Genomic DNA, 13,582 nt, shown 5'->3' on the forward strand with positions numbered 1-13,582 from the left:
ATGACCACGTTTAAAGCTTTAGAAAATAGATTAACGGTATTGTACACGTTAATATACATATATACATACATACTTTGCACATTAAAAATATTTGGCCTTTTTTATCAGTTTGATTGTATCTTATTCGAATTCAGCAGATTTCTTTTTCCTGCATGGCTAAGTGGTTTCTGTATATAGTTTATCGTTGGTTCATTTCTCGTACAGGTACCAAACTTGATTAATAGCTCATGCCTCACCTTAAGTGATAAGCATTATTTTACACAGCCTGGGTCTGGTACTGGATCTTATACTCTAGTTATTCAATTAATATTCAGTTTTTTTTATTCTGTTATTAAGAAATAAAATTTAATATAAACATACCTGAACGAATTTAGTGTAAATGGCCAAATAGTGTCGTTTCTTCGAATTTAAGATATTCTTGATTCGAGTCTCGAGTTTCGTCCTTCTGACTGTGTTTCGATCTTTACTTCTATCAAGCGAAGATGTTGATGGCACTGTTAAAAGAGAAGCTTTGACTTTCTTTAGTACATAGGCTTTCCTTCTCTCCCCTCCCCCCCCAAAAAAAAACCGCCTCGAATCGACTTCAACCTAGGGCTCTGCATTCCTTGGTGCTATAACCCAGTGCTTGTCGATAACCTCAAGGGGTATTCTCGTTTTCCAAAGGAGACCATAGAACAAACACGATGATTGGAAACGATATACTACTGTTTATGGGGAGGTTGAGACCTGTTAGACCTGTTAGAATTTTTTCTTATTATTGGAAAAAAAGCCATTGCGCATTTTATGAATTAACAAAAGTTTCGACTTTTACAAATAATAATGAGGATTCTTCAGGCAAATTTTAAGAATTGAAGCCTTTTTCTGGTCCTTCGACTACTTCGACCAAGTCTTACGTTCAAGTTTGAGTTCGTAATGGGTTGGACTAAGTTGATGAGGATCTTTGAGAATAATCGTATTCACCCAAGGAGGCCTAGGCTTACAAAAGTGAGAACCACTGCTATAAACCACAATATTCTGGTCTGAGGGACAACTTTCACTTGGATTATGTATAATCAGCACATACTTCTCATCTGTTTTCCTACCTTTTAAAAATATAGTTCTGTATTCCTTAAGGCAAGAAAGCTTCTTAATTTTCTCACAGTACTAGATCGAGCTGAAGTAACACTAGTAGGAATCAAACTCGGGATCAAATGTACCAAGAGACAAACGTATTAATAAAATGACTTCTTTCCATCTTTCGTAATAATCATTAATAACTTCTTTTAGATAATCCCATTTTCTAAGTTCTTGTAACTGTTACGATCAGAACACGACACTAATCCTATCAATTTAGGTTTTCAATGTACGAATGTGGATTGCAAGAAAACAAACCAATTCATCATTTATAGGTAATAGTAAGTTTCAAAAACTGGGCATAATTTTAATCCGATTAATTTCAGTATTAAGGCTCTTTGCTAGGCTCCCTCCCCCATTTAATTTTAAACTTTAGTGAATAACTTAAAGATATTGAAAAATATGAGAAATGTAGAAATGAGAGCCAGGCATAATGTTAAAAAATACTTTGTTAAATTTGTGAAACAGTTTCTTATATGTACACTGAGAATAACTTTTCTTAGAAACCAAAAACATTTGAAATGAAATGTTTCAATTTAATTTCCCACAATTATGCCTTTTAGGCTAAGGGAGAGGCTAATGATGGAAAATTGGTAGAATGGGAATGTGGAAGTAAACGTGAGTAACCCGAAAAAAAACACAGACACGATGTTGTTCACCACAAACTTACTTGGTCGGGGATCGAGCACTGAGCCACCATGTCCCCTATTTTTTTTAAGAAACAAGACTTAGCATTTCTAATCTATAAGTAAACAACAGTATAGGTTTATGTTCTACTTTATATAACCTTCTATAAAAATCAGCCACTTGGCGTATCAGCCCATTTTGTGAGCCTAAGTCTGGTGCAGAAATGAGAATTTTAAACTTCCGTTTTATAGAAAGAAATATTCGTATTTTTAGTGCACAGACAAGAAGCGGTTTCTCAGTATTTTTAATAGTCCAATATCAATAGAATGCTGTTAAATAAATTAATAGCCGTTTCCAAACATCTTCTTATGGTATATACCAGAAATTTCGGTAGGTAGTTTATGACGTCATAATAGTTGGGAACTCAAATTTGTACCTGCACAAAAGATCTTCAAAACAGTCATCAGTTCATATAATTGTACTTTTCAAGTAACATCTGACTCACTTTCTAAAAGTTTGACGTTCTTTAAATTGTATTTTATGCTAGTGAGGATAAACTTAGCGAATAGTTTTTTACGTGTTTACTTTTAATAATTCCTCGAGGCCCTTCAAAACCAAATGATTATACCGAGTGCTTTCTGTTCGTGTGGTCCCGAATTTGATTCTCAGTGAGGATACCGTACATGTCTCGAATAGAAACTTGAGAAAAAGGTTCGAATTCCACTCCAAATATTCCCCTATCATTTAACCCTAATGCTGAAGAAACTCCAATTGATATAGATACTAATGAACCAAGTGAAATTAAATCAGATCAAATTAATAATTTCGAAATTATCGAAGCTCCTCGAGAGTTTTGGATACATTACCGAAGTAAAGCGAAATCCGCTTAATAGTTAACACCTACATCGTCACAAATTATTGGAAGAGCTCTCTTATAAATCGATCATGACTTTGATTCAGAAGATAGATTTGATTCTTTGTGAGAATATTGTGATTCATATTCGAAGAAGTTTAATTGCATTTCTAATAAAGTATAGCATTGCTAACGGTATAATTACTAATCAATACTTCCCGAGACGATTACACTTTAATGTACGAAAAAGAAGTTATTTAAAACTATGGAGTTATTTGGTTATAATGTTAATCTACAACGTTTACGAGTTAGACTCCGTGTGTATGGGTTTCCTCGGAGTTCTCCCGTTTCCTTCTACTTTCTCCATTCCACCATTTCATTCATTTCTCATAATCACCGTCTCCTTTAGCCTAGCCGGCATAATCGTGGAATGTAAAACTCAAAGATTTCATTTTTCTAACGAGATAGACCGTTGTGTAATGAACTAATGTTGGAAGATATGTTCCAACATTAGATGTCAGTTGTCTTTCGAAACTGTTAACGCTTCATGCAATCCTAATAAATGGTGTTAGTGTCAACACCTATCAACTTTAACTGGCATCTGGAAAGAATCGATCTATTTGATCCAACCATAAATGATTGATATATCTTCTCTGTGCTTCTTTATCTCTGATGTTACCATGTAGTCTTCTGTAGTCGATGGACACCATTTTAAATATATGTATGTGTTTGTATTTGTGTGTCTAAGTCTAATGTCTCAGGATTATGCACTGAATATAAGGGAGATGATGATGATAATGATATTGAACAAAATGATGGAATGAAGAGAGTGCAAGAAAACGGAAACCTAAAAGAAAGCACGCACCCACGGTGTTTGCCCACTACAAAGCTTACTTGAAGCGAGCAGGGATCGAACCAGGGAATCCATGCACCATAGATGAGCTCTCTATTAGTATGCCACTGTATTATATCGTATATCTTTGTAGCCCTAAAATTTTATAGTGATGAAATAATAAATATATGATAGTCTTGTCTGGATGTTCTGATAGAACTAAGCCTCTAACCCATTTACCCTAACATAGAATGGTGGGATCACCAAACCAGTAAAGAAGAGGTAGGGTGGCTAGTTTCTGTCCCCTAAGGTGGGAAACGTGCTACTTGAAACTGGAAATTAGAAGCAGGAGTAGTTTAAAAATGATATTAAATATATCACGTATGCAAAAATTGTGGAGTCATTTGTATACGTAGGTATTCATTTGTATACTTCAATTAATATTTCTCCGATGTAATATATTCTAATATCAAGTACTAGATCTTTTAATTTTTTTCATATTTATATTCAAAAATATTAGAAGTGGACAAAATAGATTTATATTTGTATTTCAAATAATAAACCATTTATGTATATATATTTTTTTAATAACTTTGCCGTTTTGATTGGACAGATTTTAAGCTGCAGTTGACTCTTTGATAAGAAACATGATGTTTGTTGAAATATATACTCGAAAGGTTTTTACAGTTTCAAATTTATGAATAATAGAATATGTAGGTATTTTACTTATTTTTGCTGCTCACTGTATTCGAAAATAACCACAAAATGTTATATTCAAATCCGAGCCTACTATTAATTCGTGTAAATCTAAATAAATTATCGAACAACGAAAAACTTTAAGAATTATTAAACAGAAGGCATCTTTAAACGTTATTGGTATTCTTATTAGATTGTTTAGCAAAATTCTGCAAATCTTTTGAGTTAATTCTTATGCAATTTTACACGAAATCTGAAGAAAACTATATAAAATAAGGGACTAATTACGGCATCAACTGCTAGACACATTAAATATTTAGGTCTTTATTATTCGTACAAAATATTCTTTATTATTTGAAGAAAAACAGTAAAAGATAGCTTACTTTCGTGTTAAAAATTAATCAAGTTCTTTCCGAAGTATTGACTTAGTTCCATCTTGACGTGAAAAGGTTCATAAGTCTGGGAGCTATCTTCATAAAATTTCATGAATAAAGAGTTGAGAAAAAGACCCATAAAATGCTTCGTGTGGAGTGTTGTACTGTATGGAGCATGGACATTACGTAAATATTATGAAAATTGACTGGAAGCCTTCGAAATGTGGATGTGGAGAAGAATGGAAAGAATTAGTTGGGTCGAGCGGAAAACGAATGAAAGAGTGTTAGAAATGGTGGGTGAGAAAAGAACACTTTTAGATATTATTAGGAAGAGGAAGAGAAACTGGTTGGGATATTGCCTAAGAAGAGATTGTATCATGAGGGACGTCCTAGATGGTATGGTGGCGGGAAAGAGAGGGAGGGGGCGAAGGAGACTACAATTAATGGATGATATAAAAACAGAAAGATCATACGCGAAGACGAAGAAGTTAGCGGAGGACCGTGGAGCATGGAAGCTTCTCAGCTGCTGCAAGTGACCTGCCAATAAAGGCAGAATACCTATGATGATGATGATGATGATGATGACTCAGAATAGTCTGAGAAGGAATAGAGAATCTGGTAATTCAACACATCTTTCTAAAGTTAAAGAATATAAAGTCAAAGCCACCTATGGCTCACTAACTTATGCAAAGTGCCTTGTTTCACAACATTAGTAAATAGTAATTAGTAATATAGCAGTGGCTGTGCGGCAGAGCTCTCGCCTCTGTTGCTTGGGATCCCTGGTTTGATTCCAACTCGTGACATGTGAATTTTGTGGAGGACAAATATCGTGTGCGTGGGTTTTCGCGTTCTCTCCCACAACTATTTATTCTACCATTTCATTCATAGCATCATCATCGTCTTCCTTAGCTGCAGTACATAATCGTGGGATGTCATAGTAGAAATCCATATCTTAATATATTTCATGACCCAGAAATCGCTATTCTGTAAGAGAAAATAAAGTTATAATATTTGTAGTAAAGAAATTCTATTTATTTCTGGAAAAAAGGCAAGAGAACCACGGTATACCGTATGTACTTGATGTGTTTCTTATCATTTGCAATACATTCTAAGCAAAACTTTATTTGCACTAAGTTGCATATGCATTTTGTCTAACAAGGGACAGATTTTCAACTGGAATTGCATATTGATCTTTATGAAGTGTTCGGCTGCTGCTAAATTGAAACATAATCTTGTTTGAAAGTTGCTGACTGAATCACACCAGAGAGATTTTAATTCAAACGTGAAGAAATTTTGTGCATCTAAAATTAAGCGTTGCCTGCCCAGAAATTATTACAGTGAAACCTGTCTTTAGCGGAATCGAGCGGGACTTGCAAAAATTTCCGTTAAAGTCAGGTTTCCGCTTAGTGGAGGTAGACCTTTCCTTTAAAAAAAAAAAAAAAAAAAAAGATACATGCTTATAAAGGAGCATACTTAGAAAATATATTGCTGTACGTGCATTGTTCGATTACAGTAATTCTTTCTTCTACGAATAAATATACAAAAAAATAAATAAATAAAATGAATACAAAATATACTATGCACACGTTACTTTATTTTTCTAATAGCCTTGGCTTCTTGACTTTCCGCATACACTTTAGCCTGCGAAATTATACTAAGTGAATCAAAATCATTTTTCCGTAAGGCAAATTTTTGCAGTAAAACTTCTGAGGGCCTCTTGATATGTATTTATTCTACACTCTTCTTCGAACTCGGTATCGTATTCCTCTTCTTCCTCTATATCGTTTTCTTCTTTCCGACATTCCGTATGATTCTTGATTAACTTGCGGGGATTAAAGACAATTTGTGGGGGGTAAATATGAGTAGTGGTTGGGGAAGGTAAACACTGTCCAGAAATATTTAACAAAAGAAGTGAAGGGACTTTTACACGTTTTGTTCTCCAAAATTCATGGGACCGTGAAATATTTCCGTTCAAGACAGTTTTCCGTTTAATAAAGGGTCCGTTGAAGACAGGTTTTACTGTATTATTATTATTATTATTATTATTATTATTATTATTATTATTATTATTATTATTAATATTAATATTAATAATAATAATAATAATAATAATAATAATAATAATAATAATAATAATAATAATAATAATAATAAGTAGACTGGAAGGTGTAACGGTAACTAGTAAAAGAAAACACAATGAAGCCAGTTATAGTTTATCTTCTTAAAGAAGGAAAAAGAGTTACATTAATAATTATAATGTTGAACGAAAACCTCCTTTAAATTATACTTGTTTTACTCTATAACATTGACAGTTATAAAATATTTCATTACCTCAGACTAATAAGTACTTTGTTTCTTGTTATTTTTTTTCAAGTACTCGGTATAGTTGAAAAGATAGAGCGAATGTCATTTGAATTCGCGATCACAGGTTCGATCCCTGGTAGTGATACATAGTTAATAAAGTAGACCAAGAATCCTGAGGCAATTGGAGTACTTTTAGACTTAAAAAAGTATCGAATACCAGGCTAGAAAGCTTCAAAGATGGACAATGAAAAGCTATGTGCTGATCACACTTAATTCATCTAAGAACCTTCTGGCCGGCCATAATACAATGACATACACACTATCCCTTCGACTATACTGAATACTGGACCAAAAATATCAACATATAAAGTATTTATCATATGATTCTGGGGTCTACAAATAAATATCGAAATATTTTATTACTGTCATTTATATAGAGTTGTATAGTATATGATGAAAGTTGTCGTTTAATATTACAGTCATTTAATCTAACTCAGTTTTATTTCCTGGGATTATTGTTGCCCATGAGACGAGACTTCCTGTTATCTCATGTTGAGAAGGTACTGTGAAAGTGATGTCTCCTCTCGAAAAGCATATCTGTTTTTATTGAAAGAGCTCTGCGTTGTCTCGTCTCGGGGCAGCTGTATTAGGAGTTAAAACAAATGATCAAGAAAATTGTGACCTTGCAGTTTCCTCTTACTAATTATTTCTACGTGCAGTTTTCTAACATGTTTGCAGCTTGTATTATAAAATGATTGAGTTTTATTGTCCTAAGCACTTTTCTAGTGACTACGTGCGCTTTTGATTGCATGTTTTCCCGTGTTCAATTTCTAAAACGGAGAGCCATTAAATGCATTATGGTCGTTCGGATTCTATCTTCAATTGTAGGTCCACGTCTCATTTAGTCTTGGTGCTGAAAAAAACGAACAAACAAACAACTAAGTTTTAGTTTAATTGCAATCATTGGTGCTACTAGGATATTTTGTTAGGGAGGTCCATGGCCCTTTATTTCTGAGAATTGAAAGAACCTTACCTGTGGTCCAACTGCATTCTAGGAGGGTAACAGTGTTCTAGAGAGATTTGACAATGTTTTAGCTACGCATATAGTTGTAGTTTTATGTCCATGTTTTCCATCTTTACAGTTGATTACTAAATCAGATATAAAATTATTAAATAATTGCTAAATTTAGTATAGAAGAAAAATTAAGTGGAAAATCGGTATATATTTATATAATGATGAAAATGAAATCTTTGAGTTTAACGTCCCACGATTATCCCACGATTTAGAATAAGGGAGACGATGATTGAAACAAGTAAATGGTGCTGGAAAAATTGATGGAATGAGAAAGTTGGAGGAAACGGGAGTACTCCGAGAAAACCCACGGGTATGCTGTTGTCCACCACAAATTTACTTGGCCGGGATCGAACCAGTTACCCTACACGGCAAAGTTAAGCGTTCTACCACTGAGCCACCGTGCCCCCTATATATAATAATGAACTTCAACACTAAGAAGGCAAATCTGGAGTTAAACATAACTCTGCTCCTATGCAAAAGAGATATACACATAGATAAAACAAGGAAAATTGATATGGGTTGTATGGTTCTCCTCCTATTCGAAAGGAAAAATATATCCTTTTAGCATCGGCTTCAGTGACAAGATTAGTCTAGTTTAAAACAAAAAGTAACACAATGTAATGCGTTTAAAGACATACACGCACCAAAAATGCATAAACTTCTGTAAAAAAAATAATCAAAATGCATCATTAGATCATTTCTAATAGTCACTGATAGATTAGTGATTTATATCTGTTTTCTGAAAACTTTTCACTGGATATTTTCTTGATTTCAGGTAGAATAAAAAGATATTAATTTTTTGTTTTTAAATTACACTGCAACATGAGTGTCAGCAAAATATATTGTCATTTGGAAGAATAAGAAACAAGTAAGTTGACCTACATTGAAAAATATGGGTCAATGTGTCAGATACTTAAAGCAGAAACTTCCCTTCTCTTTTCTTTATTACATTTTCGTTTTAGAACGGTCTGTGGAAATAGATTATGAAATATACAGTGGATAAATACGTAGAAATTACTCGTATTAAAATAAAAAATAGGTCAAATTATCTTGAAATTGTTAGGAGTGTTCGGAACATGCCCCTTCGTCTCTTAATCACCTCAATTCATTTCATATGAGGAAATAAATTTTATTTTTCTTTTCTTTGAAATGAATGGTGATTTTAATATTCGAGCCCTCCTTGCTACTAGTGCGCGTGCCTTGAGCATAAGGTTCCCGGTTCGATTCTCCATGAGAGAGCGTTTAGCACACCACAGTGGTTCAGATCCCATTTTAAACTGTAGGTCTCGTCCTATATAGCAGAGATGGAGTGGGTCAGTGGGTCATGGCTCAAGTGTATCAAGATTTATGAGTGGATCAGTGAGTCGTGGGTCAACAGGGCGTGACCCATTGCGACCAACCACTCATCCTGACAGCTTTGACCCAGCAACCTACTGTGACCCACTGCTCAGTGCATTGTAGACAGTCTCTTCTGAACACTGGTGAATTTGTCTACGTTTTACTTTCAAGCCATCCATTTTTCTTCCTACCTGAGATGAGTATATCTAAATGAAAAAATAACTTCAGGCACTTTTGGATATTAATATTTGTAATTGTAATAATAGCAATAGGACTTACTAGTTGACTTTCGAGACACAATCGCATTTTACACTGCTTTTTTTAAAGTGGGTATTGGGTGGTAGTGGGCCATGGTTTTCATTGACCCACTCCATATCTGCTAAATAGTGCTGACAAAGGACGTCAATAAAACTTAATCTTGAATGATTTGATTTTGATGTTCTTATTTCTTCAAATGTCCCTTGTTTTGTGAAAATTAAATTTAGTCATATAATTTGAATATTTTAAAATTAAATGTAATTTCAGAAATATTAAATAATATATAATATTGCTTGAACACAAATCCATTTTGACAAAGGAAAGGTAATTTAAATAGACCCGGAAAGGTCATGAAAAGCCCAGTTAATATATATATATATATATATATATATATATATATATATATATATATATATATATATATATATAACCATATTAAGAAGCGTAAATGCGTAAATGACGAAGTTATTCATAAATTTTCATCTTCAGACATATTTCAGCTTTATATATATTTCTTACGAGGAATTATCCAAAAGTAATTATAAGCAGACATTTGTAATACATATAAAAATCTAAATAAAATGGTTTCGCTTCTCTATGCCCTCAATAGTTCTCTGTAAATATATATTTCTCCATTTTTGTGTTATCACTTCGACTGATTGTATTGAAATGAATGTATCTCCCAGAATGATGATCTATATATGACCTATTATATATATATAGGTCATTATTTCTGAGAGATAGTTCAATACGAGCAGTCGAGGGGAAAACACGAAAATAGAGAAAAAATAAGTGAGAGCTACCATTAACCATCTTTGTTTAAAAAAAAAAACTTACGAAGATATACACGCTAAAATCGGCGGAAATACTTGTTTACCTTGCTTCTCCATATTCCATAGATGCACGATGGTGCAAGGAGTTTAAGCTGGACAGAACATCCACGTAAATGAAGTGAAATCTTCCAGTTTAACGTCCCACGATTATGTCCTTAATAATAAGCGAAACGGATGATTAAGACATGCGAATGATGAAATAAGAATTGGTAAAATGATAATGTAGAAGTAAGTGGGAGTACCACAAGAAAACCCAGGAACACGATGTTGTCAACCACAAACTTACTTTTCCGGGAATCGAACCAGGAATTCCACACACTAGAGGTAAGCGCTCTACCGCTGAACCACCGTGCCCCCCTAAACATCCACGGAAGACGAACGTCGTGAAGGTCGCCCTGATGGATCTCATACGGTAGCATTCAACTGATTCTTACCAACGAACAGTGGCGGATTTAGCCATCTTGCGGTCCTAGGTAGTTTATTTCCGGAGGCCCTTTCTCGCCACTACTCATCTAACTGAGCTTGTTCGCTCATCCGTCAGCTGTAGTAAACGTTGGGTCAACCGTTAAGTAGAAGACGTCAAGCAGTGTTTTCTGACCAGTGTTGAGTTTGAACTATGAAGTTATTTTGACAAAATTTAGATTTTTCATTTTAGAATAATAATGAAATGAATCAACCAAACAAAGTGTAAAACGTTGCAATAATGCAGTAATTTAGGAAAAGAATTTTTTTAAAAGCTTATTTATTTCTTGTTCGGCCCTAGGCAGTTTGTCTTATTTGTCTAGTTTAAAATCCGACACTGCGAACGAACTACACGTGAAAGAGAATGTTAAAGAATGTTAAAAAGAAGTACCTTCCTGGGTACTAAGAATGTTAAATGAGGAGCACAACGCATCCGTACACAAAGCTGAAGCTGCGATGGCTCCTTCGAACTGCTCGAACATCCACCCTATTCTCCAGATCTAGCCTCCGTGATTTTAACCCTTATCTCCGGTTCAACGAAAAGTTCAGGGGAAAGAAATCTGAAGATAATAGCGAGGTGATGTACGCTGTGGAAGCATTTTGAGAGGGTCAAGACAAAGATTTTTTTCTAGGGGTATTCAGGATTTAGAAAAGAGATAGACTAAATGTATCGGCTTGCTAGGAGACTATATATGTAATAAAATAATAATTAAACTAGTTAAACCAGTTGTTAATAAAGTTAAACCAGTTGTACTATATACTTATTATCGTTACGTTTGGATTATTCCTCGTAAGTTGAACAATATTGAATTAATTACAAAGAGAAAAGTAGACAAATAATCATATTATTGATATCACCTATATTCGATTGTTGAAGTTTAGCACTCATTTCCATAGTGATGTTCTGGGTAAGTTATATGTATAACTTACATAAATATTTTTCTACAGTTGCATATTAGTTAGTATTTCATGCATATTAAATGAAAGTCTTCAATTTTATGTGTTTCTTTGGGGAGGTGTGTTATTTTAACACAGGACACTAGCATAATGTTGCAGGAGAGCACCATCCACGAGATAGATAAATTTTGTGGATAATAAAATGTAGCTGAATCTCAACCGCAAAGAATTTCACAAACTTTAGCAACAAATAAACTTTGTAAAAAAAGATCACTCGATTCCTTATGTAGGATAGTTGAATGGTCAGTGGTCTCGGGTTCAAACCCTCCTCCCGCCAAGTGAACTTTGTGATGGACAAACACCGTGGGTTTTCTCGGGGTTCTCTCGTTTCCTCCCACTTTATTCATTCCACCATTTCATTCATTTCTCATCATCTCCATCTCCTTTAGCCTAGCCGGCATAATCGTGGGACGTAAAACTTCAAAATTTCATTTCATTTTTGAATGATCAGTTCGCAGAAAGAAATATTACATACTTTTTATTATAGGCAATCAGCATTTCTTTGTTGCTGTGCAGGTTGCATAAAAACTAGGTAATGTTATAGATATTAAACGGAATGCGGATAGCCACCGTTATCCGTGAAGATGTTAAGGGACTGACTCCATTAACGAACTCGGCTGAAATAACCACCCTATTATTATTATTATTATTATTATTATTATTATTATTATTATTATTATTATTATTATTATTATTATTATTATTATTATTATTATTATTATTCAAAAATGTCACGTTCAAGAGATATAGTATGGAACAACGAACACACGGATGGACGTACTAACAGAGTACATTGTGTGATCCTAATAATGGACAAATGTGACCAATTGTCATTCTTCGAATAATTTTCGGCTGCCAAAATCGAATTAAAATTCCTACTGAGGGCTACGCAATGCTTATACGCTAAATTTCGTTAATAAATCTTCTCTACTAGGAGTTATATTGTATACTATATTCCTCTAAAAGTATTTGTGATACGTAAAGAAATTAAAAAGAAATTGAAACTCTGCCCTTTGGACAGACAAGCTTTTCCGTTATTTAGAGTTATCCCTCAAAGTAAAGAGTTCACGGTGGAAGCTCATGTGGTTCGGATCCCACGTCAACAATCTCATATAGCTTTGCTGCTGAAAGGGACACCATTAATCAAATCAAATCAAATCAAAAAATCAATATGATTATATATCGATATTCATAATCCTTTATGTGAATTTCCTACAAAGATACGAATGTAAATATGAAGTGTTAATAATATAAATATATCGTGAAAGTTTTGCTAACACTTATTTTTAATATTTTGAAAAATCTAAGAGAAGCAGTATTTTCCACGAAAGAAGTGTAACTTGTACGTTATTGTGAGAAAATAACACTGGTTAAAATATAAGAAATATTTCTAGAACTGTTTAAAACTAAATTTGGCTCAAATAGGAGAAATAATAACTAGTAAGAATATTTATATAAAAATTCAAGTTTCTGAAATATATATAGGTAATTTACTTTTTAATTTAAAGAACTTTATTTCTTTTATTATACTTATTTATTTACTTTTTTTGTCTTAGCATCGTCATCTGTGATATTTGACCCGAATGTTGTTCTTACAAATTACTCCCTACCCTTCTACAATTTCTTGAGTACTTTAATAGTATCATGTCATAGGAAAACGAACTAAGTGTCAAACTGAGAAAGTCCAGCTGTAAATGCGGTTCAAATACGCATTAAAACTTGATTCAAAAACAAAACGGGCGGAAAACATCAACACAACTTTGCAAACAGATCTTTTTGCTTTAACTGATGGCTATATCACTGTTTGATATAAAATTTTGCATTCGGTTTCCCTAAAACTATGAAGATGGCACTTTATTC

The sequence above is a fragment of the Thermobia domestica genome, chromosome 9 (assembly GCF_964235325.1).
Source record: "Thermobia domestica chromosome 9, izTheDome1.hap1.1, whole genome shotgun sequence".
Lineage (NCBI taxonomy): Eukaryota > Metazoa > Arthropoda > Insecta > Zygentoma > Lepismatidae > Thermobia > Thermobia domestica.